We start from the raw sequence: 26,111 nt of genomic DNA, 5'->3' as shown, positions 1-26,111 counted from the left end.
TAGAGGGGCGTCATTTTAGAATGGAGATGAGCCAGAATTTCTTTAGCCAGAGAGTGGTGAATCTGTGGAATTCTCAGCCACAGACAGCTGTGGAGGCCAAGTCTTTATGTATAATGCCTATAAAAAGTATTCATCCCCCTTGGAAGTCTTCATGTTTTATTCTTTCACAATGTTGAATCACAATGGATTAAATTTGGCTTTTTTTACACTGATCAACAGAAGAATACTCTTCCATGTCAAAGTAAAAACAGGTCTCTACAAAGTGATCGAAATTAATTACAAATACAAAACACAAAATAATTAATTGCATAAGTATTCACCCCTCTCAAGTCAGTATTTAGTAGATGCACCTTTACAGCCACTTCCCAAAGACATGCTTGTTGTCTGTACTGTAAGTGACATATTGTGTCAGAAAATCAGTGTGGACTTGATGAACATGTGAGTGAATGGGAGTATATTACAGGGAAATATATGGAGGAATGGGGTTGTTACGATTGTACTGAGAACTGACGTAGACTTGGTGGACCAAATACCCCCCTGTGTCATGGGAAATATGGGAAAATTATTTGATGTTCCCCTATAATTTGGAAATATTCTTTCATGGGCCCAAAGTCACTTAAGCCCAACAACTTGAGGGCTGATTGATTCCTACCATCTCAAGGTGGCCACTATACTGTAGTCATTACCTAGCTAAACTGATGGCTTGCAATATTGATTTCTGAAGTTAAGCGTGGTTCAATCCACAGAATGATTGTCCTTCCACTTTGTCATATCTTTTGGCACTTGTTCAAAATGGTAGCATTCTATGCTATTTAAGTTTGCTTATAGATAAATAATGTAAAATTGAATGACAAAAGCAATACAACCCAAGGTTCCACACGGAAGGTTGGTTAGGAAGGTTCAATCGTTAGGTATTAATATTGAAGTAGTAAAATGGATTCAGCTGTGGCTGGATGGGAGACGCCAGAGAGTGGTGGTGGATAACTGTTTGTCAGATTGGAGGCCGGTGTCCAGTGGTGTGCCTCAGGGATCTGTACTGGGTCCAATGTTGTTTGTCATTATATATTAATGATCTGGATGATGGGGTGGTAAATTGGATTAGTAAGTATGCAGATGATACTAAGATAGGTGGAGTTGTGGATAATAAAGTAGGTTTTCAATGCTTGCAGAGAGATTTAGGCCAGTTAGAAGAGTGGGCTGAAAGATGGCAGATGAAGTTTAATGCTCATAAATGTGAGGTGCTACATTTTGGTAGGGCTAATCAAAATAGGACATGGTAAATGGTAGGGCATTGAAGAATGCAGTAGAACAGAGAGATCTAGGAATAACGGTGCATAGTTCCCTGAAGATGGAATCTCATGTGGATAGGATGGTGAAGAAAGCTTTTGGTATGCTGGCCTTTATAAATCAGAGTACTGAGTATAGGAGTTGGGATGTAATGTTGAAATTGTACAAGGCATTGGTAAGGTCAAATTTGGAGTATTGTGTACAGTTCTGATCACCAACTTATAGGAAAGATGTCAACAAAATTGAGAGAGTACAGAGATTTACTAGAATGTTGCCTGGGTTTCGTCTCCTAAGTTACAGAGAAAGGTTGAACAAGTTGGGTCTTTATTCTTTGGAGCGTAGAAGGTTGAGGGGGGACTTGATAGAGATATTTAAAATTATGAGGGTGATAGATAGAGTTGACGTGGATAGGCTTTTTCCATTGAGAGTGTGGGAGATTCAAACAAGAGGACATGAGTTGAGAGTTAAAGGGCAAAAGTTTAGGGGTAACATGAGGGGGAACTTCTTTACTCAGAGAGTGGTAGCTGCGTGGAACGAGCTTCCAGCAGAAGTGGTTGAGGCAGGTTCGATGTTGTCATTTAAAGTTAAATTGGATAGCTATATGGACAGGAAAGGAATGGAGGGTTATGAGCTGAGTGCAGGTTGGTGGGACTAGGTGAGAGTAAGAGTTCGGCACGGACTAGAATGGCCAGGATGGCCTATTTCCATGCTGTAATTGTTAATTGGTTATATAACCCAGACCCTTGTCGAAAAAACTGGACATGTATAAGGAAATTCCTGTAGTACTTATGTAATATAAAACAAATTCAATCATTGAATACTGCAGTTGGTAGTCACCCTGAATCTGGCAGGGGAAATACCTTGAAAAATTTTCCAAAAAAATGCATATATGTACAGATCAAAAATCCCTAAACTTCCTTGTTAAGGATATTAGATTTAAAATAAACTAAAGTTGTGCAAGAATTACTGGGATGAAGTGAAAATGCTCTTTCTTTCATTTGCTTGTTATAAAAGGTAATCTGTGAGATTCTAAAGAATACACAGTGACCCCATAATTCATGGAGCAAACTTGTCATTTGAGCACTGATACAAATTACCTAGTTACAGTTTCTTCTAACTTTAAATATCCTTAATTAGTGGTTTAGAGATTTTTTGATCCTTACATATATTTATTTTTTGGAAACTTTTCAAAGTGTTTCTCTTGCCACTTTTCCTGTTTTGTCTTGTCATTTGTCTAGCAATATGTTTCCTTATCATCTGGTGATGAAATCTGTTAAAAAATATGAGGAATTGTGCAAGATAAAAAGGGGACTCCATTTGCAGTGTGTAGACCATTACCCAAACACAATCATGCTGTTGATTTGTCTTTGACCGAGATATATAGGATTTGAAATGCTAGAAGAGGTGATCTGATCGTTTATTTCATTGATGTTTCTGTGATCCTGCCACGAAAATGCCTGCTACCATGGTAACCATGAGACTCTGCTATCCTCGTCATAATTTCCAAAGGTCAGTTTGCAGGCATTTGGCTTATCACCCAACAACATGAAAAGGCAGTCAAGTATGACATTGTTACTCCACATACAACAGGGGAATGTGGATTAAACTCTTAAATTCTGTCTCCCCTTTGAAATAACAGACAAATTATTATTTACCTTCTTTATGCTCAGTGTGAAATTCCAGGTCTGAACTGACAACCATGTTCTTTTGCAACTTGAAGTCTAAGATGTTGATTTTCACTGCCTTCTCTGGCATATGGCTGTAAAGCCTTGAAAAGGGATCGTGAACTTACAGTTCCACTAACCGGTGATGGTTTTATTACACAAGACCAGAGTAGGGATCAAGGAGAATAGCTGAAGAATGCTGTGCTGAAACAGAAGAAGCCATTTCTGGAGAAATTCAACTTACAGTATGATAGAATAAGAAACCGATCTCCAACCCACCTCTTCCAATCGGATTTGTATGTCATTATACCAAAACAAGATGGATGCATTATGCATAGTAGATATACAAATGTGAATACAAACTTAGAACAAAGTTTAAATTAAATCTCTAATACTGCATCTCGCACTAATAATTAATTTTCTTATTAATCTTCTGTTGTCCACTGAGAAATATAGATTGTGACTAATTTTGAACTCTTCTAAATTTTAGTTCCTTCACTGTGAGGCACTTCACTTCAAATCAGTCCCCTTTGGTAATAGTGAAATAATTGTTCTCCCATAATTTCTCATTGCAGTAATTATTTTCTTTTAATTGAAAAATTCAATCAAGATTTCAGAAGACTGAGATTTTGAGAGCACTCCCACAGAATGCTCAGAGTTGCTTCTGATCAGAATAGGTTTTGACATATGCCAATACTGTGATAGTTACAGAGAGCTATGAAGCAGTGTAATATTATTGAAGGAGCTCAGGCACTATTGCCATAAAGAGCAGGAACTTGGAGCATTTCTTATCAGTTTCCTAGTTTGCAACTGGCCAAACGGACAAGCTGATCAGATTACAGAAAAAAAAAGTCACAGGAAACTGTAGCCAAGGATTCTTTGGAGCAGTCAGCACCAGTTTTGGGGAACCCCACAGGTTTAATTGGGGTGGACTGCGTTTGGCAGTGATCGTTGGTTCTAGGAGATGGTGGTGGTGTACAGTGGGAGAGATGAAGCGGGGTGGGGTTGGAAAAGTCTGTGGAATGAGTCAGGAAGGTGTTTAAGGGCGGAGGGATTGAGCACATGGTCAGTGCTGGGAGGCTGACGATACTGAAATCTCTGACAGAAGGAAGGAAACAAGGCAATCACTAATGATGAAAATTTACAAACCATTTTCATCTGGAGGAGGTAGTTAGCATAGGCAGCGGCTAATGTTGTGCCAGGCCTTTCTGCTAACTCCAAAGCTCTCTTAAATCTGTTTAAGACCTGACTTCATGAAAGAGGCAAGTAAAGTGTGTGTGGTAGTGTCAGGACGCTGGAGCAGGGATCCAATCGCAGACCCAGTACTGTACACACAGTGATATTAATTGAGTAACAAATCCTGAGGTGCAAACAAAGAAGTGTCAAAGTTCAGGCAGAGATCAAAACATCCAGAGAAATCCAAAAACCAGAATCGAGAAACAAGCATAGTTGATATTCAGACAGAGTACAGATACAAATACTGGCAAGGCTCAGGAAAATTCACTGGCACAATCAACACACAAACATATGAAAACACAGGACTAAAATACACTGAGCAATAAACAGAGAGGCAGGTGATAGGTGGATCACAATGAGACACAAGTGGCAGCAAAGCAGGTAATCATGAGAAACAGTTGAGAGACGGAGTACTCGGTAATACAGGGGCCAGAGTAGAGCAGGAGTAGGGACAGGGACAGGAGCACATTGGGCATGAAAACAAACAAGAGCACATGGCAATACAAAACCACAGACTGATGGCTAGAGGGAAAACACATAAAAAGACAAAGTTCAATTTGAGGTACTGACAGGTAGTGATATTGCCCAGGTACTGTTTTCTGTACACAACTAGCAAAAATCCTGGTCCATGCCCCAAAGGATGGGAAATGTCAATGCCATGTAGGAAACATTACAGCCCTCTGGGCGGACATGATCTGCAAGAATTTTCTCTTGACAAAGTGTTTGAAGCATGGGCTTATCGCAGCAAACATCCTGTTTCATCAGAGGAACAAGTTAAAGATGTTGTGGTATCACCACCAGTGAAGGCACTAACAACTATGGGGTTACATCGTCATCTGAGAGAGAGGCCACAAAGATATTTCCATCACCTCAGCCGTGACAGGAACCAACGACTGCTGCCTAATCTGCTCTGTTATCTCCATCAACTCTATCCCTGAAACATTAACGTAAAAGTAAGCAGAAGTCTTGCTGCAAAAAGATCAGTGTCAACATTCTCATGAACCCCTCAAAGGCAGATGGTGCCTTGGACAACCGGTCAATTCCTGGAGTTCAAAGTCTGTGATCGTCAAGTCCTGGGGTCAATAATGGAGGTCGAATATCAAAGTCAGAGAGTCCAGAGTTCAAAGCTCAAAGGTTAAAGACCAAATTCGTCGTGTCTGGAAGCTGAGGGCCAATAGTCTGCGATTGCAACTCCAGGCTCAACGTCTGAGAGTCGGGACCAAGGACTCCAGAGGTGGCCTGTCCTGGTTCTGGATGCCTGGCTCTGTCTGTGAGTGGGTGGGCAATGGTAGGGAGGAAAGGGGCTTGTTTCCCTGGTGTTCATTTGTTGCTGCTTTTGTTAATCTATGTCATGCTATCGTTGTGTTGACCACTGTCGGCATGCTACGTTGGCATCAGAATATGGCGTGACACTTGTGGGCTGCCCTCAGCACGTCCTAGGTTGTGTTGGTTATTAATGCAAACAATGCATTTTGCAGCGTTTCAATGTACATATGATAAATAAATGATCTGAATCCCAGCCTCCAGGAGCAACAAAGCCTCCAAGTTTATGTATCGCTTGAAAGTCCATCATAAGCAGAGAGACTCTTGGCTTCTCTTCCAAGAAGAACTGCGGCTGGTTTGATGAGAATGATAGGGAAATTTAAAAGTTAATTAATCACGGACCTGGAAAGGTAAATGAAAAGAAGCAGCTTGCAGGCACCTGAAGGCAGAAAACAGGCATATAATTGAAATGGTGAATGGAAAAAGTGGAGCAGCTTGCCGTCAGCCTTGACTTGCATGGGTTCTTAAGAGATATAGAAGTCCCTATGGTCTAAACACGTAAGTCCCCATGATACTGAGAGCCAAGAATGGACATGAACTCATCAGAAACCGTCAACATCTGCTTAAAGAAAAATTTCAATTACCTTTTCAACTATGACTTCATCCTTGATGTGAGTATCCTTAACTCAATCCTATGGCAAACTACTCATTACAGCCATGTTGCTAGTACTGACCAATGAGAGGTTGGAAAGGCCATTTCTCAAACCCAAAATAACAAGGCCTCATAATTTTGCTGATCTTCCATAAGACCTTTTCAACTTCTCATTCAAGTGCTCTCTGATCCTAGACTTCCCCACCATCGGAAACATCTTCTCCCCATCCACGCCATCTAGGCCTTTCAATGTTCGAGAGATTTCAATGAGATCCCCACTCATTCTTCTAAATTTCAGTGAGTACAGACCCAGAGCCATCAAACTCTCCTCATACAATAACCCTTTCAATCCCGTAATCATTCTTGTGAACCTCCTCTTAACCATTTCCAGTGTCAGCACATCCTTTCTCAGATAAGGGGCCCCAAACTGCTCATAATATTCCAAGTGAGGCCTCACATTACATTCTTGCTTTTATATTCTAGTTCTTGCAATACGACTGCTAACATTACATTTTCCTTCCTCACCACCAACTCAACCTGCAAGTTAACCTTTAGGAAATCTAGCATGAGGACTCCCAAGTCCTTTTGTACCTCAGATTTTTGAATTTTTTTGCCTGTCCAGAAAATAGGCTACACTTTTGTTCCTTCTTCCAAAGTGCAGGACCATACACTTCCTGACACTGTATTCCATCTGCCACTACTTAGCGCATTTCTCCTCATCTGTCTAAGTCCTTTTGCAGACTCCCTGCTTCCTCAACACTACCTGCCCCTTCTCCTGTCTTTGTATTGTTCACAAACTTGGCTACAAACCCTTCAATTTTGTCATCCAAATCATTGACAAATGACGTAAAAAGAAGTAATCCCAAAGCAAACCCTTACTGAGCAATACTAGTTACCGGCAGACAACCAGAAAAGGCTCCCTTTATACCCACTCTTTGCCGGTCCTCTGTCCATGTGTAACAGCCTGGTAAACATTTTACTGCTAATGTTGTAGAGTGATTCATGTAATGGTCTTCCTGTAGAAGCAGTGTTTGGGTGACTGTTTAGAGATAAGGGATGCTTAGGAATGTGGGCCATCCTATCAGGAGAGTGGAATGGGGAGAAGGTTCTAGAGAAGGCTGGGGGGAGAGGTTTTATGACTGACGCAGTGTGGGTCTTCTTCTTTTGTTTGGCAGGAGATGAAGAGGGAAGACACTGGAGAGAACGGTTGTAGGATTCGATCCGTTGGAAAAATGCGATTTGATGGAGCCAAGGTGCGGAGGTTTACTAAGGATCGGTGAATATAGCTTTTGGAGGATTTGAGTTTCAACCTCTGCATATTTGACTATTTAATTACAATGGGCCCTTTCTGTTCTTTTCTTTCTTTTCTTTACTAACTCTTTGTTTAAGATAACGTTCACAAATATACTTCTTTATAATTGTAAGCAGTGTGCAATCTGATATTTCACGCCAATGGGCTATTGCAGGGCAGTAAATCACACAGCGTTCACATAAACCGGGTTTGGGTGGGTGAGACATTCTAACTCCACAGATTTGGTGAGGTCAAAGTCACATACACCCTAGACATATGGAGTCTGGGAAAGGTGGGTTCGTCACCACAGAGTTCAGTGGCTGTTAGCGAGGGGCTATTGAGCCGCATTTCCAGAGATGCCCAGAGAAAGGGGTTTCACATTCTGGTATCTTTCCTGTAATACCACTGGTTCTTATCTTGTTAAGCAGCTTCATGTGTGGCACCTTGTCAAAGACCTTCTGAAAATCCAAATACACAACATCAACCAATTTTCCTTTGTCTATCCTGCTTGTTATTTCCTCAAAGAATTTCTACGCATTTGTCAGGCAAGATTTTTTCTGAAGGAAACCATGCTGACTTTGGCCTATTTTATCATGTGCCTTGAAGTACCCTGAGACCTCACCCTTAAGAATTGATTCCAACATCATCCCAACCATGAGATCAGGCTAACTAGTCTATAATTTCCTTTTTTCTGCCTCCCTCCTTTCCTGAAGAGTGGAGTGACATTGGCAGTTTTTCAGTCTTTCGGAACCATGCCAAAATCTAGTGATTCTTGAAAGATTTACTAATGCCTACACAATCTCTTCTGCCACCTCTTTCAGAACCCTGGAGCATCTGGTCCAGGTGACGTGTCTACCTTCAGACCTCTCAGCTTCCCAAGCACCTTTTCCCTAGTAATAGCAATATCGCACTCACTTCTGCCCATTGACATTCTCAAACTTCCAGCATACTGCTAGTGTCATCCACAGTGAAGATTAATGCAAAATACCCATTTCCTTGTCCCCCATTACTACCTCTCCAGTGTCATTTTCCAGCAGTCCAATATGTACTCTCACCTTTCTTTTATTCTTTATGTATCTGAAAATACTTTTGGTATCCTCTTTGATATTATTGGCTAGCTTACCTTCATATTTCATCTTTCCTGACCTTATGGCTTTTTTACTTGCCCTCTGTTGGTTTTTAAAAGCTTCCTGATCCTCTACCTTCCCTCTAATTTTTGCTCTATTATATGCACTATTTTTTGCTTTTTTGTTGTTTTTGACTTCTCTTATTAGCCATGGTTGTGTCATCCTCCTTTTGACTACATCTTCTTCTTTGGGATATTTCTCCCAGAAACTGTAGCTATTGTTGTTCTGCAGGTGTCCCTGCTAATGTCCCCTTCAGTCAACTTTGGCCAACTCCTCTCTCATACCTCTATAATTCCCTTTACTCCACTGTGATATTGATACATCTGACTTCACATTCTCCTTCTCAAATTGCAGGGTGAAGTCTGTCATATTATGAACACTCTCTACTAAGGATTCCTTTACCTTAAGCTCTCTAATCTATTCCAGTTCATTGCACATCACCCAGTCCAGAATAGCTGATCCCCTAGTGGGCTCAACCACAAACTGCTCTAAAAAGCCATTTTGTAGAAATTCTAGAAATTCCCCCACTTGGAGTCCAACACCAACCTGATTTTCCCAATCTACCTGCATATTGCAATCCCCCATGACTATTGCAACATTGCCCTTTTGGCATGCATTTTCTATCCCCCATTGTAATTTGTAGACCACATCTTTACTACTGTTTGGGGGTCTTATATAACTCCCATCAGGGTCTTTTTACCCTTGCAGTTTCTTATCTTTATCCACAAAGATTCTATGGCTTCCGATCCTATGTCATCTCATTCTAAGAATTTGATTTTATTTTTCAGCAGCAGGGTCACCCCCCCCCCTTTACCTAACTGCCTATCCTTTCAATACAATGTGTATCCTTGGATATTAAGCTCCCAACTATGTTGTTCTTTGAGCCACGGCTCAGTGATGCCCATAACATCATACCTACCGATCTCTAACTGCGTTGCAAGATCACCTACCTTGTTCTGTATACTTCATGCGTTCAGATATAAGACCTTTAGTCCTGTATTCATCATCCTTTTGAACCTAGTCCCATGTTACACTGCGACTTATCCCACTGTCTGCAATTTTGCCGTATCGTCTGCCTCTCCTTCCCCAATGTGTCTCATTGCACATTGCTTCTAGTTGTATACCAACTGCTCTTTTCTCAGCCCTATCACTCCAGTTCCCATTCCCCTGCCAAATTAGTTTAAACCCTCCTGAACAGCAAACCCCTAGCAAACCTGCTCACAAGATATTGGTCACCCTTGGGTTCAGGTGTAACCCATTCCTTTTGTACAGGTTGTAACTTCCCCAGGTGAGATCCCAATGAACTAGAAACCTGAAGCCCTGCCCCCTGCACCACTTCCTCAGCCACACATTCATCTGCTAAATCATCCTTTATTTATCCTCACTGGTCTGAGGCACAGGCAGCAATCCAGAGATTACTACCCTAGAGGTACTACTTTACAGCTTTTACCTAACTCCCTCTCTTCAGAACCTCCTCCCTTCTCCTACCTCTGTCACTCATGCCAATATGTACGAAGAGTTCTAGCTGCTTACTCTCCCCCTTTAGAATGCCATGGACCCGATCCGAAGCATCCCTGACCCTGGCATCTGGGAGGCAACGTACCATCCGGATGTCTCTTCCACGTCCACAGAATTTCATGTCTACAACTCTAACTATAGAATCTCCTATTACTACTGCACTCCTCTTCTCCTCCCTCCCCCCACCTTCCCTTCTGAGCCGCAGTACCAGACTCAGTGCCAGAGACCCAGATGCTGTGGCTCCTGCTGGTAGGTCGCTTCCCCTCCACCCCCCAAACAATATCCAAGCAGTATACTTATTATTGAGGGGAATGGCCACCAGGGCACTCTGCACTGGCCGCCCATTTCTTTTCCTTCTTCTGACAGTAACCCAGATACCTGCTTCATTCAACTTAGGGGTGACTACCTCCCCATAGCTCCTATCTATCATCTACTCAGTTTCTTGAATGAAGGGAGATATCCAACTATGGTAATTACCTTCAACACATACAAAATGCTGCTGAACGCAGCAGGCCAGGCAGCATCTATAGGAAGAAGTACAGTCGACGTTTCGGGCCGAGACCCTTCATCATGCTGAGAGAAGAGATAGTAAGAGATTTGAAAGTGGGAGGAGGAGGGGGAGATCCAAAATGATAGGAGAAGACAGGGGGGGGGGGAAGGAGCTAAGAGCTGGAAAGTTGATTGGCAAAAGGGAAACAAGGCTGAAGAAGAGAGAGGATCATGGGACAGGAGGCCTAGGGAGAAAAAAAGGGGGAGGGAAGACCAGAGGAAGAAGAAGAAGAAGAAGAATATTTTTATTATCATTGTTGTGGAGCAATGAAACACAGTTTAGCAGCTCAACGTTTTGCAGCATGACAAAGAATATATACATAAAATAAACTCTGAAACCTCAGGAGTGCAGTCCAAAATTAATAATATATGGATGGGGCGGCGGGGGGGGGGGGGTAGGACTATTGCACACCTGCCATTCCTGGAAGTGTGATGCATTTAGCTGCCGCCGTCTTAGGAGGGGGGCAGGAGAAGGGAAGGGGGTGTTATACATTTCACTGCTTGTGGGTAGAAGCTGTTAAGAAGTCTCTTTGTTTTCGTCCTTATTGCTCTGTATCTCTTCCCAGAAGGTAGAGGGGAAAACAGGTGATGTCCAGGATGAGTGGGATCCTTTGAAATACAAGTAGCCTTCTTTTGAAGTCTGCCAGTATAGATGTCTCTGAGGGAGGGTAATGTTGTGCCAATAACCCGCTCTACTACCCTCACCACCTGCTGCAAGTCCTTCCTGTTCTGTTCTGTGCAGCTGGCAAACCACACTGCACAGCAATACGTCAGGAGGCTCTCTATGGTTGTCGATAGAAGTTGATCAGCAGGTGATGAGGGAGGAGAGCGTGCTTTAGCTTCCTTAGGACGTAGAGCCTCTGTTGGGCCTTCCCCACCTGATAAGAGATATGGGCAGTCCAGGTGAGGTCAGCCGAGATGTGGACGCCGAGGAACTTGAAACTCTCTACTCTCTCCACCTCTTTCCCGTATGTGTGCAGGGCAGAGTGCTCGACGCGCTTTGATTTCCTGAAGTCTACTATCAGCTCCTTGGTTTTTGTGATGTTCAAGTCCAGGTTATGATGACAACACCATTCTGTCAAATGCTGTACCCCCTCCCTATAGGCTGTCTCATCACAGTCTGATATGACACCTATTAGGGTGGTATCGTCAGCAAATTTGACAATGCTGTTGGTGGAATGAATGGTAGAGCAGTCATGGGTGAAAAGAGAATAGAGGATGGGGCTGAGAGCACACCCCTGTTGTGTACCGGTGTTCAGGATGAGAGTAGATGATGTCTGTTCTCCCATCCTGACACTTTGGGGTCTGTTACTCAGAAAATCCAGTATCCGTGAGCACAGTGAACTGCCAAGGCCCAGGTTGCTCAATTTCTGCATCAGTCTGTAGGGGATGACTGTATTAAAAACTGAGCTGTAGTCCACAAACAGCATTCTTACATAGGTGTTATCCTGATCCAGGTTTGTAAGGGCTGTGTGGAGAGCTGTGATGACTGCATCCTCTGTCGATCTGTTTGCACGATACGCAAACTGGTATTTATCAAGGTCAGCAGGTATGGCAGACTTAATATAAGACAGTATGAGTATCTCAAAACATTTCATGATGATAGGAGTTAGAGCAACTGGGCGATAGTCATTAAGGCAGTTCACTGTACTTTTCTCTGGTATGGGTATTATTGTGGCTGACTTAAGGTAGATGGGGACTACAGACTGTAGTAGCGAAGATGGAGAGCAGGTAAGGAGTTATTGTGAGAGGGACAGAGAGAGAGAAAAAAAGGAAATAATAAATAAATAAATAAATAAATAAATAAGGGATGGAGTAAGAAGGGGAGGAGGGGTATTAACGAAAGTTAGAGAAGTCAGTGTTCATGCCATCAGGTTGGAGGCTATCCAGACGGAATATAAGGTATTGTTCCTCCAACTTGAGTGTAGCTTCATCTTGACAGTAGAGGAGGCCTCCAAGCTGAGTGTGCTGGTGTCTTTCTATGTCTGCTGCAGAAAAATTTATTTCCAAGGTCAACTCATCTCCTCCCCTCTGCTCTCCAAATCACAGAATAAATTCAGTCCCTCAAGACATACAGTGGACAGGAGCTTCACCATGTAACAATTTCATGAGAAGTGCACCAAGTAGATCCAACCACTTCACCAATGCCTCTGTCTTGATCAGTCGGGAGGGACTGTGAAATATTCTTCCCAAATAAAGCTGTCCCCAGAAATTCACCTCCACACTAGTTTTGCTCAACGCTCCATATTTAATTTTATTTAGAGATACAGCACAGTAATGTGCTTTTCCTGCCCAAAAAGCCTATGCTGCCCAGTTACACCCATGCCACCAATTAACCCGATAATCCACATGTCTTCAGGATGAGGGAGGAAACCCACGTGGTCACGGGAGGATGTACAAACTCCTTATAGACAGCAGTGGAAATGAACCAGTAACAATATTGTGCTAACTGCTATGATACTAACCAACAAGTCCACAACTCAACCAATTGCCATGAAGACCACTATCAAATTGGGCTGTGTTACTACATTGGCATTTTCCTTGGTCTTTCTCATCCTAATGTTGCATTTCACCTCAACAAACCTCCGATGGGGATGGAGCAAGTGGGCAGACTGTTTAACCTAAGGCCACTACAATCCAGAACTGAGGTTATCTGAACTTTACTGACTGAGCTTGTTCCTTAAGGTTGTCATAGCCAGGGGTGTGGGGGTGGTGGTGGGGATGAGCTCCCACTACCGATTAAATGCTCCCAATGGCGTGCATCTCAAATAGCTTCTGACAACTAAGTCCAGTGCCTGTCGTTCACATGTGGCTTTGCTACTAAGCCCAGTGGAATCATTTCTACTGACAGGAGAAAGGACATAGGCTTGCATAGTGGCACTTTAAAACCAGTTGCTCCAGACAGACTGAGACTTGCCAGCCATGGTTGGTAGCTCATCTAGGAGAAGGAAACCTCTGATCTCAAACCTCCACTACCTTGCAGCTATACCCACTCATTGTGAAAGCTTCAAGAGTAAACTCTGAGGAACAATCCAGGGCTGGAGTCCTTAAGGCAGTCCCACATTGAGTTCAATACTGACTGGAAACTCCTGCAACTCCGCTGGTGCCAAACTGTATTGGTCCCAGCTGTTCCTTTGGATTCATCAGCTGCCTGGAGAGTGGGAGCCTGCTGCACAGGTGACACCTTGCTCTCCATAACTTTCTGCCCTGGCTTGCGTACTGAATTCTGTACTTGTAGACCACTAGGGTGCAACATCCATGGGCAACCCTGGCCAACGGAGGCCTCACTGGTTGAGCTAGAGTATGCAAACACACTTGCATTTGTGTCTGCCTGGAAACTGATATCCAAGACAGTGATGATGTCTTCACTGAAAGATTCAGGAGGATGGGCCTTCTGCAACTTCCACCAACTTTTTCCCACTAAGCCACTCTGCCCTTAAACAATAAATAATCATGGTAAGACCCTGAAAAACCTGGATCACTTCTCATCTCAGGAGGAATAGCTTGGCAAAGAATGATATCAGTGATGCAATTCACCACTGCAATTGTGCACATGACAGCCTTTGGCCAATTGATAAAAAGGGAATTGGAATTTGGATCTGACAAAAAGGGAATTGGAATTTGGATCTGACATAAAGCTCGTGGCCTGACACAACAACCCATGCCCTCATTTATGCTCTGAGATCTGCTTTCTTACAGCAGGTATTTCATAGCAATGGAAAAATACCACAAATATCTCTCTGCACAAGATCCTCCACACCCACTGGTTCACCTATTCTTCTGATCTCAGTATCCTATTCCAGACCATCATCCTCTGTTTTGAGGCTCTAGTTACACTCTGTTGTGTTGGAGAGACAAAAGCAAACATCTGAAGCAAACTCTACTCCAAGCTCTGTCATGGAGCATGCTTGCCAGGCAGATAGAGGGAAAGATGCAAGGATGTGCTCAAAGCTCCCTACAAGCACAATATCCCCCGTGACCCTTGGGAGTCTCCGGGTATACCCACTCAACGTGGAGAATAAGGATCCATGATGGTGTTGAGAAGCTCAAGGGCATGCATTGGTAGTAAAACCCTGTGTGAGCAGAGGACCCACTGCCCCACCACACAAACTACCCCTCATGTCAACCACCTCTTGCCCCAGTAGTGGATGAATCTGCAGAGCTCACTTTCCCTCATTATCTAGCTCAGAACCAATAAATTTGACATGGAAGCAAGTCATCATTGACTTTGTTTAAGAAGAAGCCATGATGAGTTAGTATTTTTTTTAGATTATGAAGACACACAGTCCTCTTTTATTGTCATTTAGTAATGCATGCATTAGGAAATGATACAATATTTCCTCCAGTGTGATATCACTAAACACATGGACAGACCAAGACTGAAAAAAACTAACAAAACCACATAATTATAACATATAGTTACAACATTGCAACAATACCATAACTTGATGAAGAATAGTCCATGAGCACAGTAAAAAGTTCAGTCTCTCAAATGTTCCACATCTCACGCAGACCAGAGAAGGAAGAAAAACTCTCCCTGCCATGCCCGACCACAGTCCGACTCTGAGTCATCTGAAAACTTCGAGCCTCCGATCAGCTCTCCGACACTGAGTACTGAGCGCCATCTCTGTCCAAACGATTCGACCTCAATCTCGTTCGCCAACAGCAGGCAAAGCCAGGGATTTTGAGGCCTTCCCTCTGGAAGATTCCCGATCGCGCAGTAACGACAGCAGCGAACTGGTTCTCCAGATGTTCCTCTGTGCTTTCACGTCTGTCTCCATCAAATCAGAATTGTCCATGGCCCCTATTTAACGGATACGATAACATTTTCACTGGAGGGCTGCACGGCACACTGCTCTCTCTCCTCCCGTCGAGTATTTGCAACCTTTGTCCTCATTTGCCCATTGTTTTGCTGCTCTACAGCCATGCTGTATTGTTTATACAGTAGTTATGAAACTAAGTCATGGGGGAGAGTCATTTTCACCATGACTTGGCCGCCATGTCTGTGCTAACCATCAGATACCAATCCATAATTATTCCATTTTCTAGCACTTGGATTGTAGCCTCCTATAGTTGGTAATGCAAGTACCCATCTAGATACCACTTAAATATTGTGAGATTCTTTACCTCCACGGTCTCCTTGGGCAATGCACTCCAGATTCATACCACCTTCTGAGATAGAGACAAATCTTCCTCAGATCTCCTTACCTTAAAACTACAAATGTGTCACAGGAAAAGGTTTCTGGCATCTACCTTATCTGTGCTCCTCAAAATCTCGTATACCTTAGTCAGAACCCTGACCCGCACCCTCCTCCACTCCAAGGAAGAAGAACCCCACATATTTAGGCTCTCCTCTTAACTGAAGTACTCCATTCTAGGCACCATCTTGATGAACCTACATTGCACCATCTTCACTATAAACATAATTTTCCTGTATTGTGCCCAGTTGGAATCTGAAATACATTGCTCTTGGAGATAGTAAGGTAAATTAATTGCTTAGGCACATCCCTGGTAATACCTCAAGTATCTCTGCCCATAGGAAATGGAAAATTCACTTCCATCCTACCAGATCAATAGCCAGTCACCATGCCATCACCAAGTCCAGCCATATCTTCTTCAACGTTTATCTTCCTGCCCCTGTTGTGAGGATGAGACTGCCAAGAGGCAGTAGTTATAAATATTTTTTACTTTCTTTAGAGATACAGTATGGAAGAGGCCCTTCAGGCCCAAAAAGCTGCACCATCCACCTATTTAACACTAGCCTAATCACAGGACAATTCACAACGACCAATTAACCTGTTAGCCGGTACATCTTTGAACTGCGGAAGGAAACCAGAGCTCCCAGAGGAAATGCATGTGGTCATGAGCAGAACGTATAAACACCTTACAGAGAGTGATGATGTAAGAGTGAGAATTGTATTGTGAGTAATGAGATGTACATGACATTGTTTCCCCGCATGAGATAATCTAATTTCCTTCTTCACTGTGTTACGTACCCCGTAACTGGGTTGCCAAACCAGCAGAAATGGATCACTCAGCTGGAGTCTGGATTACTAGAACTAAGAAAGTTTTATTAAAGAAACAAGCAACACAGTAATCGAAAGGATAATAAATGCAACAGTTCAGCAATGATAAACACACATGTGCACAGAATTAAGATAACAGGATCAACCAAGCTCTATCGTTGTCAATTTCAAAGTGACACAAAGTCCAGTTCAATTTAGTTCAGTGAGCAGTAATCGTTGCCATGGCGATGGACAATGTGGGGGAAGGAAAGAGAGAACAAGAACGAATGATCATTCAAAACGGCTTCCACTCACAGACCTGCGATATTGCTCACAAGCAGCTTTCGGGCGAGTCCTTTGTGATGTCACCTGAGGCCACCGACTGTGACCCCTCCTCCAGATGCGGTCAATCCTCTGCAGTGAACCTGGCACCCAAGCAAGGGTGGACACACACCGGGTTCCCGCTGATCGTACCTTTCCACCCTGTGCGTCTATGGCTTGGTTCCGCAACCAGCCTTCCAAACGACTCCCGCCGACTTGCGGGGGGGGGCACCGCTTCCAGGGTCTCGTTACCTCGTGGTGTCGTGTGTGTCTTGTCTTAGCGAACCTGTCCCTTTTTATCCCCCTGCTGGGGTATCGCCTGTCCATCACTTCAAACAGTTCAGGGTTCAAAGGGGGAGGCGCTCTAGACAGCTCTCTCTCCCGTCCCTTCATTACACATCTCCAAATCGCCTGTCCATCACTTCAAACAGTTCAGGATTCAAAGGGGGAGCCGATCTTGACAATACCCAGACTGATGGCTCCTTCATTAACATCTCCAAATGCTGCTTCATTGTGTACCTTATCTCTCCCTCCCCTGAGGACAGGTGGCAGACCAACTGCTGATGCCACTGGTGCTAGCCCAGGCCAGCAAACATCTTAATTTATGTGTATTCTCGTCACAACTGTAACCACATCCAGGATGTCAATGTCCTCCCGCCTTCATCTGAGAAAATATTGTGAGAAACTCTTAGCAAGTCAGGTAAAATCTGTAGAAGGAGAAACACCATTTGCATTTCAGGTCAATTCACTTCATCATCTCCCATCCTCTTTCATCTAATTCTACTTGGTGGCATTGGGGTCACTGTTACTGCTGAGGATCCGTACTGTGGCCCTGATACTCCACTAGGACATCTAGAGACTTATCAGGAAAGTTAGAAGGGAGGGGTAGGCCTTTGAGTGATATCTGCAGTTTTACTGTACTCTGCCAAAGTCTTAGGCATAGTACTGTATTTGTTAACATGGAGCAGAGAGTGAGTTTGTAAATCTGAAGGGAAGCAAAGAATATTAGGGTTGGCGAGGGTGGAGCACTGCAGCAGGGGTGTAGGACAAGTGGCAGAGAAGGAGTGCCGGGGTGAAGGGGGTGACATGACTGTAGACAAACCTGGCTCTAAGACACCAGGCAAGGTAACTTGATCCCAAACAATTGGTTTATTGATCACTACAGAATGTCTCTCTGGTGCTTCCCAATCTGTCCACTCTCCTTTCCTCTTTTCCCAACCATGATCCCCCTTTCACTACCCTCTTCCCACTTTCAGTCCACCATAGACATCCATATCAGAATCAGGTTTATCATCACTCACAAATGTCATGATTCTGTTTTTTTGTGGTAGCAGAGTGCAACACATAAAATTATTACAGTACTGTGCAAAGGTTTTAGGCACCCTAGCTATACATACGTGCCTAAGATTTTTGCACAGTACTGTATGTCATTAAGAGTTATTTAATTAGGAGTGTAAGTAAAGAATACAGTCTAGACAAAGGATTCTAAAGCTGAAGCATTAACTCTGTTTCTCTTTCCACACATACTGCCTGTCCTGCTGAGTGATTCCAGCATTTTCTGTGTTTTTTTGTGAAATAATGCAATTTTGCTTTAAGAGCTATATCCCTGCTTTTAACAAAGGCACCAGAAATTGTTTATTCATGTGACATAGCTGTCTGATTCTGGAAGTAATATGATCAACCATCCTTCAAATGTTAATTAGGTTTGGGAGTAGATATCATCCAAGCCTCGTACCGATAACATCACAGGGACCCATATTTATACTAATTTCACCCATCCATCGTGCCCCGCTTCATGCACAATTCTCGTTCGTTGTATTTGAAAAAAAGTCTTCAAGAATTTGTACTGGCTTTTCAGTTATTTAAAGATCCATAATATTTTCTCATTATCAGTCTCAAAATTAATGGGAAATATGTTGGGCAAGACATGAATCATTTGAAAGCAGGTTCTGAGTCATAATGCAGTCTGACTCTTTAGCTGGAAACCTATGACGCATTTGAAATCATCTCTGGCAATTTCAAATGAACTGAGGTCACATGCTGAAGCACTTTGATCTAATCATTCATTGTGACGCATTGAAAATATAGTCAACCCAATCTAACTATTTAAGTGTTTTAGCTGATAAATGAGCAAAGAAAAGGATAGATCAAGTACTTCAGGAATAGTGCCAAGTAATACTTTTATTTATTCCTACCAACATTTTCCCTTTTCAAAATCCCATACAAATGGAACCTGTTGAATATGAACACTTTAATCAAAATTACATGTCAACTCATCTTAAACTGTTAATTATTACATTGCAATTATTATTTATAATTTTTGAATGTTTGAAGTAGCGAGTGGGAAAGTGGCATCTTTCAGAGCAGCATCCGTTTGAAAACTGCAGGTCTCTTCGGAGTGAGTCATTGTTTGCAGTAGCAAGTGAGAGGGGGATATTTTGCAGGGCGGGAGCCATTTGAAAACTGAATGTCTTTTCAGGAGTGAGTCACTGGTTGAGGTATTGAGTGATCTTGCAGTGTGGGAGCCATTCAAAAGCTGCGAGTGTCATCAGGAGTGAGTCTTTGAAGTACTGAGTGATCTTGCAGGGCGGGAGCCATTTGAAAACTGCAGGTCTCATCAGGAATGAGTCTCATTTGAGCCAATAAAAAGAAAGGAGCTGTAAACAGGGCGGCCATTTTTGGAGTGGGCCAGTGTACTAGTGGTTCGGCTTTGGCCCAACCAGCTTTGGCAAGTACAGGCAGAGGTTCTAAACAAGTTTCTCGTAAGATTATTTTGTTCTGTTAGTACATAGGTAGTGCTCTGAGATGGATCCAGAGTTAGTGGTATGTTCCTTGGGTGAGCTGTGGGAACTTTGGGAGACCTCCAGGCTCGCTGATTGCTACGGTACATCTGCATGAAGTGCACTCTGCTGCAACTCTTCAGAGAGAGTATTCAGGAATTGAAGGTGCAGCTCGATGACCTTTGGCTCATATGAGAAAATGAAGAGGTGATATATCGGAGCTATAGGGAGGTAGTCACCCTTAAGTTACAGGAGGCAGGTACCGGTGTGACCATCCGGGGCAGGAACAGGAATAGGCAGCCAATGCAGAGTACCCCTGTGGCCGTTCCCCTCAATAATAAATCATTGACCAATATGTATCACCACCTTCTGGCTGTTCACCCTCTCCTTTTAGAATGCTGTGAACGCAGTCAGAGACGTCCCATCCAGGTGCCTTCATCACGTCTAACAAGTACATAAGCACAGTGCTTTGGATAATGTTGGAGGGGGGATGACCTACGAGGAAGAAGCCCCAGCAAGCTGGTCTCTGGCACTGAGTCTGGCTCTGTGGCTCAGAAGGGAAGGGGAAGGAGGGCAGTAGTCCTGGGGGAGTTTATGGGGAGCTGTCAGGAGATTCTGTAGACATGATAAAGAATCAGAATCAGGTATAATATCACCAGCATTTGCTGTTGTGACATTTGCTGTCTTTGCCGCAGCAGTACAATGCAATATATAATAATAGAGGATAAAAGTGAATTACAGTAAATATATTGAATTGAATTGACTTTATTTCTTACATCCAACTTCACATTACGTCTCCGTCTAAATGTGCAATAATAGTAATTTATAATAAATAGAACAGTCAACATAACATAGAAATCCACTCAAATCAGCATGAGTTAATCAGTCTGATGGCCTGGTGGAAGAAGCTGAGCCAGAGCCTGTTGGTCCTGGCTTTTATGCTGCGGTACCGTTTCCCAGATGGTAGCAGCTGGAACAGTTTGTGGTTGGGGTGACTCAGGTCCCTAATGATCCTTCGGGCCCTTTTTACACACCTGTAAACGTCCTGAATCATAGGGAGTTCACAACTACAGGTATGCTGGGCTGTCTGCACTATTCTCTGCAGTACAGTTCCCATACCAGGCAGTGATGCAGCCAGTCAGGATGCTCTCAATTGTGCCCCTGTAGAAAGTTCTTAGAATTTGGGAACTCATACCAAACTTCCTCAACTGTCTGAGGTGAAAGAGGCGCAGTTGTGCCTTTTTCACCACACAGCTGGTGAGTACAGACCATGTGATATCCTCGGTGATGTGGATGCAGAGGAACTTAAAGCTGTTTACTCTCTCAACACCAGATCAATTGATGTCAATAGGGGTTAGCCCATCTCTATTCCTCCTGTAATCCACAACCAGCTCCTTTGTTTTTGTGACATTGAGGGAGAGGTTGTTTACTTGACACCACTGTCAGAGAGATGACTTCTTCCCTCTAGGCCACCTCGTTATTGTTTGAGATTAGGCCAATCAGTGTAATGTCATCAGCAAATTTAATTAGCAGATTGCGGCTGTGGGTGGAGACACAGTCATGGGTATACAGGGAGTAAAGGAGGGGACTAAGTACGCAGCCCTGATGGGCTCCTGTATTGAGAGTCAGAGGAGTGGAGATGAGGGAACCCACTCTTACCATCTGCCAATGATCTGACAGGAAGTCCAGGATCCAGCTGCACAAGGTAGGGTCAAGACTGAGGTCTCTGAGCTTCTTGTCGAGCCTGGATGGAATTATGGTGTTGAATACTGAACTGTAGTCCAAGAACAGCATTCTCACATAGGCATCCTTCTTCTCCAGATGTGTAAGGACAGGTGTGTAGAGCAGTGGCTATTATGTTATCTGTCGATTGGTTGTGTTGGTGGGCGAATTGTAGGGGGTCCAATGTGGGTGGTAGCATGCTGTGGATGTAGTCCTTGACCAGCCTCTCAAAGCATTTGCTTATTATTTTAGATTATGGAGACACGTAGTCCTCTTTTATTGTCATTTAGTAATGCATGCATTAAGAAATGATACATTATTTCCTCTGGTGTGATATCACAAAACACAGGACAGACCAAGACTGAAAAAACTGACAAAACCACATAATTATAACATATAGTTACAAACAGTGTAACAATACCATAACTTGATGAAGAAGTCCATGAGCACAGTAAAGTTCAAAGTTTCTCAAATGTCCCACATCACACGCAAACAAGAGAAGGAAGAAAAACTCTCCCTGCCATGCTGACCACAATCCGACTCTGAGTCATCCGAAAACTTCGAGCTCTGATCAGCTCTCCGACACCGAGTACTGAGCGCCATCTCTGTCCGAACAATACGACCTCCTTCTCGGTTGCCAAAAGCAGGCAAGGCCGGGGATTTTGAGGCCTACCCTCTGAAAGATTCCCGAGCACACAGTAACGACAGCAGTGAACGGGCGTTTCAGAAATTTCTCCAGGTGTTCTTCTGTGCTTTCACGTCCATCCCCATCAAATCAGAATTGTCCACGGCCCCTATTTAACAGATATGACATCATTTTTCACCGGAGGGCTATGCACACGCAGGCGCGCTGCCATCTTCTCCTCCCGCACTCAACTATTATTGAGTTGAGTGCAATGGGGCACCAATCGTTCAGGCATGTTACCTTGGCCTTTTTTGGTACAGGGACAACGGTGGATAATTTGAAGCAGGAGGGCACTCTACACTGGGAGAGGGAGGGATTTAAAATGTCCATAAACATACCTGATATGGTTAAATTAAATGAGTAGTGCAAAAATAGAAATAAAAAAAGTAGTGAGGTAGTGTTCATGGGTACCATATTCATTCAGAAATCAGATGGCAGAGGGGATGAAGCTGTTCCTGAATCACTGAGTGTGTGCCTTCCGGCTTCTGTACCTCCTTCCTGATGGTAACAGTGAGAACCTGGGTGATGGGGGTCAACTATAGATGCCACCTCTTCAAGGCATCGCTCTTTGAAGATGTCCTGCATACTACCAAGGCTAGTGCCCATGAAGGAGCTGACTACCTTTACACCTCTCTGCAGCTTGTTTTGATCCTGTGCAATAGACCCCCCCCCATATCAGACGGTGATGCAGCCAGTTAGAATGCTCTCCACCGTAAATCTGTAGAAATTTGCGAGTGTTTTTGGTGACATACCAAATCTCCTCAAACTCCGAATAAAATATAGCTGCTATCGTGCCTTCTTTGTAGCTGCATCGATATGTTGGGTCCTGGTTAGATCCTCAGAGATACTGATACCCAGGAACTTGAAATTGTTCATTCTTTCCACTTCTGATCCCTCTATGAGGAATGGTGTGTGATCCCTTGTCTTACCCTTTCTGAAATCCACAATCATTTCATAGTCTTACTGACTTTGAGTGCAAGGTTGTTACTGCAGCACCATTCAGCCAGCTGATATATCTCACTCCTGTGTGCCCTTCTGTCACCATCTGAGATTCTGCCAACAATGGTATTTTGCCGATGGTGTTTGGCTTCCCAGGCGCCAGGGTCAGGGATGCCTTGGATTGTATTCACAGCATTCTGAAGGGAGAGGGTGAACAGCCAGATCTGGTGATACATATTGGTACCAACAACATTGATAAAGTATGGGAGGAGGTCCTGAAGAGAGAATATATGGAGCCAGGTGGAAAGCTGCAAAGTAGAACATCCAGGGTAGTAATCTCTGGATTATCGCCAGTGAGGTTAAGAATAGGCTGATTTGGCAGAAGAATGCACGGCTGAGGAACTGGTGCAGGAGACAGGGTTTCATATTTCTAGATCATTGGGATCTCTTTTGGGGAAGGTATGATCTGTACAAAAAGCATGAGTTAAACTTGGAGCCGAGGAGGACAAATATCCTTGTGTACAGGTTTGCTAGAAAGTTGATGAAGGAAAGTCAGTGGATGTCGCCAACATCAGCATTAGAAAGGACCTTGACAAAGTCCCTCATCGGAATTTAGTCAAGAAGGTTCAGTCACTTGTCATTCAGGATGAGGTAGTAAATTGGATTTGACATTGACTTCATAGGAGAACCCATAGTGGTCATAGATGGTTGCTCACTGAGTAGAAACCTACGACTAGCGGTGTGCTGTAAGGATCAATGCTGTGTCCATAGTTGTTTGTCATCTATATTAACGATCTGGATGACAATGTCGTGAACTAGATCTGCAAATTGCAGATGACACCAAGATTTGTGGTGTAGAGGACAATGAGGAAGGCTTTCAAAGCTTGCAGTGGGATTGGGACTAGCTGGAAAATAGGCTATTAAATGGAATTTGGTGCAGACAAATGTGAGCCATTGCACATTGGAAGGACACACCAGGGTAGGACTTAGACAGTTAATGGTAGAACACTGTGGTAGAACAAAGGGATCTGGTAAAACAGATCCATAATTCCTCAAAAATGATGTCACAGGTAGATAGGATTGCAAAGAGAATCTTTGGCACATTGGCTTTCATGTGTCAGTGTAATGTGTATAGGAGTTGGGATAATATATTGAAGTTTATAAGATGTTGGTGACGTCAAACTTAGAGTATTGGTGCAGTTCTGGTCACCTACCTACAGGAAAGATATCAATAAGATCGAAAGAGCACAGAGAAAATTTACAATGATTTTGCCAGACTTGAGGACCTGAGTTGTAGGAAAGGTTGAAAAGCTTAGAACACTTTTCCCTGGAGTGTAGGAGAATGAGGGGAAATTTAATAGAGGGGTACAGATGGGAATTATGAGGGGGATAGATAGGGTTAACACAAGCAGGTTTTTCTCAGCTGAGGTTGGGTGATACTTGAACTAGAGGTCATAGGTTTAGAGTGAAAGGTGAAACATCTAAGGGAAACCTGAGGGGGAATGTCTTCACTCGGTGGAACGAGCTGCCAGCGGAAATGGTGGATGTGGGTTTGAATGCAACATTTAAAAGAACTTTGGAAAAGTACATGGATGGTAGGGGTATGGAGGACTATGACCCAGGTGCAGGTCCATGGAATAAGTCAGAATATGAGCTTGGCGCAGACTAGATGGCCCGATGGGCCTGTGCCTGTGCTGTAGAGTTCTATAACTCTATTACATTCTACAGGGAAAGGAAGGATTGTGCATGGTAGTGGTCAAAGGGAGGGTGAATGTGAGGAGGAGCCAGTGGATAAAAAGGCACCTCTGTCTGAGACTACATGTACGCGTGTGGGAGTGTGTACGGTCACCTACATACTTGCCCCATTTTGTATGGGCATTGATACTCATGCATTAAAGCCTTGTCTCTAATTGACTTGGACCTTGACTCGAAAGGGCCAGTGTGAGTAGCTAGTGTGCAACAGCCATTCCATATAAGAACTGCAATGCATAGGCAACTTCCCACCTCAGTATCGACTTCAAGACACCAGCACATGACTGGAACATTTGGCCTCTCCTCATACTTCAAGTAAATGTAATCATGTGTTTTTCCAAACTGGGCTGGCAGAATCACCAATGTCAAGAGAAGGAAAGTATGCTGGTCATTTATTATTGCAGAGCTCTGGTGTGTAGAATCACTTTCCCTGTGTTACTATCTACATGATCAAAACTGCTTGCAGGACGGAGAAATCTTAAAGAAAGGTCATGCTTCAAGCTGTTGATCTCTAGTTAATTTCCATCTGGGAAAATCGATGCTAATCATAACAGGTGCACACAATGGCAAACACCACAACTGAGAAGAGATAAATAAATTAATATTCTCATAGCATTGTCAAGGAACATAAATTACGGTCAGGAGTGGACCATTTGACCCTGCCTGGTCCACCATTCAACAAGATCATTACTGATCTTGTACCTCAAACATAATTCAGCAAGATCATTACTGATCTTGTACCTCAAACATAATTCAGCAAGATCATTACTGATCTTGTACCTCAAACATAATTCAGCAAGATCATTACGGATCTTGTACCTCAAACATAATTCAGCAAGATCATTACTGATCTTGTACCTCAAACATAATTTTCTTCCTCATATCCAGATTCTTTTATTCATTTAATATCCAGAAAACAATTGATTTGTTTTGAATTCAATCAATGGCTTTGCCTTTAGTAAATGACCAGCATCGAAATAGCAAGACTCTGCAGTAAACAGAAGGAAAAGATGTAGGAAAGATATTTAAGTCACTGTAATTTTATCACTCTGTTATTTCCTAAGCCTCTGCAAGTCAGTGGCTTTTTAGATGATTACATATCCTGGATGATATAGACTCAAATATGGCCTTTCTTTCCCATCCCTACATCGTACAGAGCAGCCTGCTAGACTATTGAAAAGTGCCTGTGCTGTAAATGCAGGTTTCCCATTTTATAACTGGTTCTGAAAACTTCTACTTTTCTACCGATAAGAACACAGGTCCAGTCAGAACTCCGTGGGGCTTCCTACGCTAACACGCGGTAAGACTCTAACACACTTG

Source organism: Mobula hypostoma, chromosome 7, assembly GCF_963921235.1.
Source record: "Mobula hypostoma chromosome 7, sMobHyp1.1, whole genome shotgun sequence".
NCBI lineage: Eukaryota > Metazoa > Chordata > Chondrichthyes > Myliobatiformes > Myliobatidae > Mobula > Mobula hypostoma.
This window is presented reverse-complemented; position numbering follows the sequence as displayed.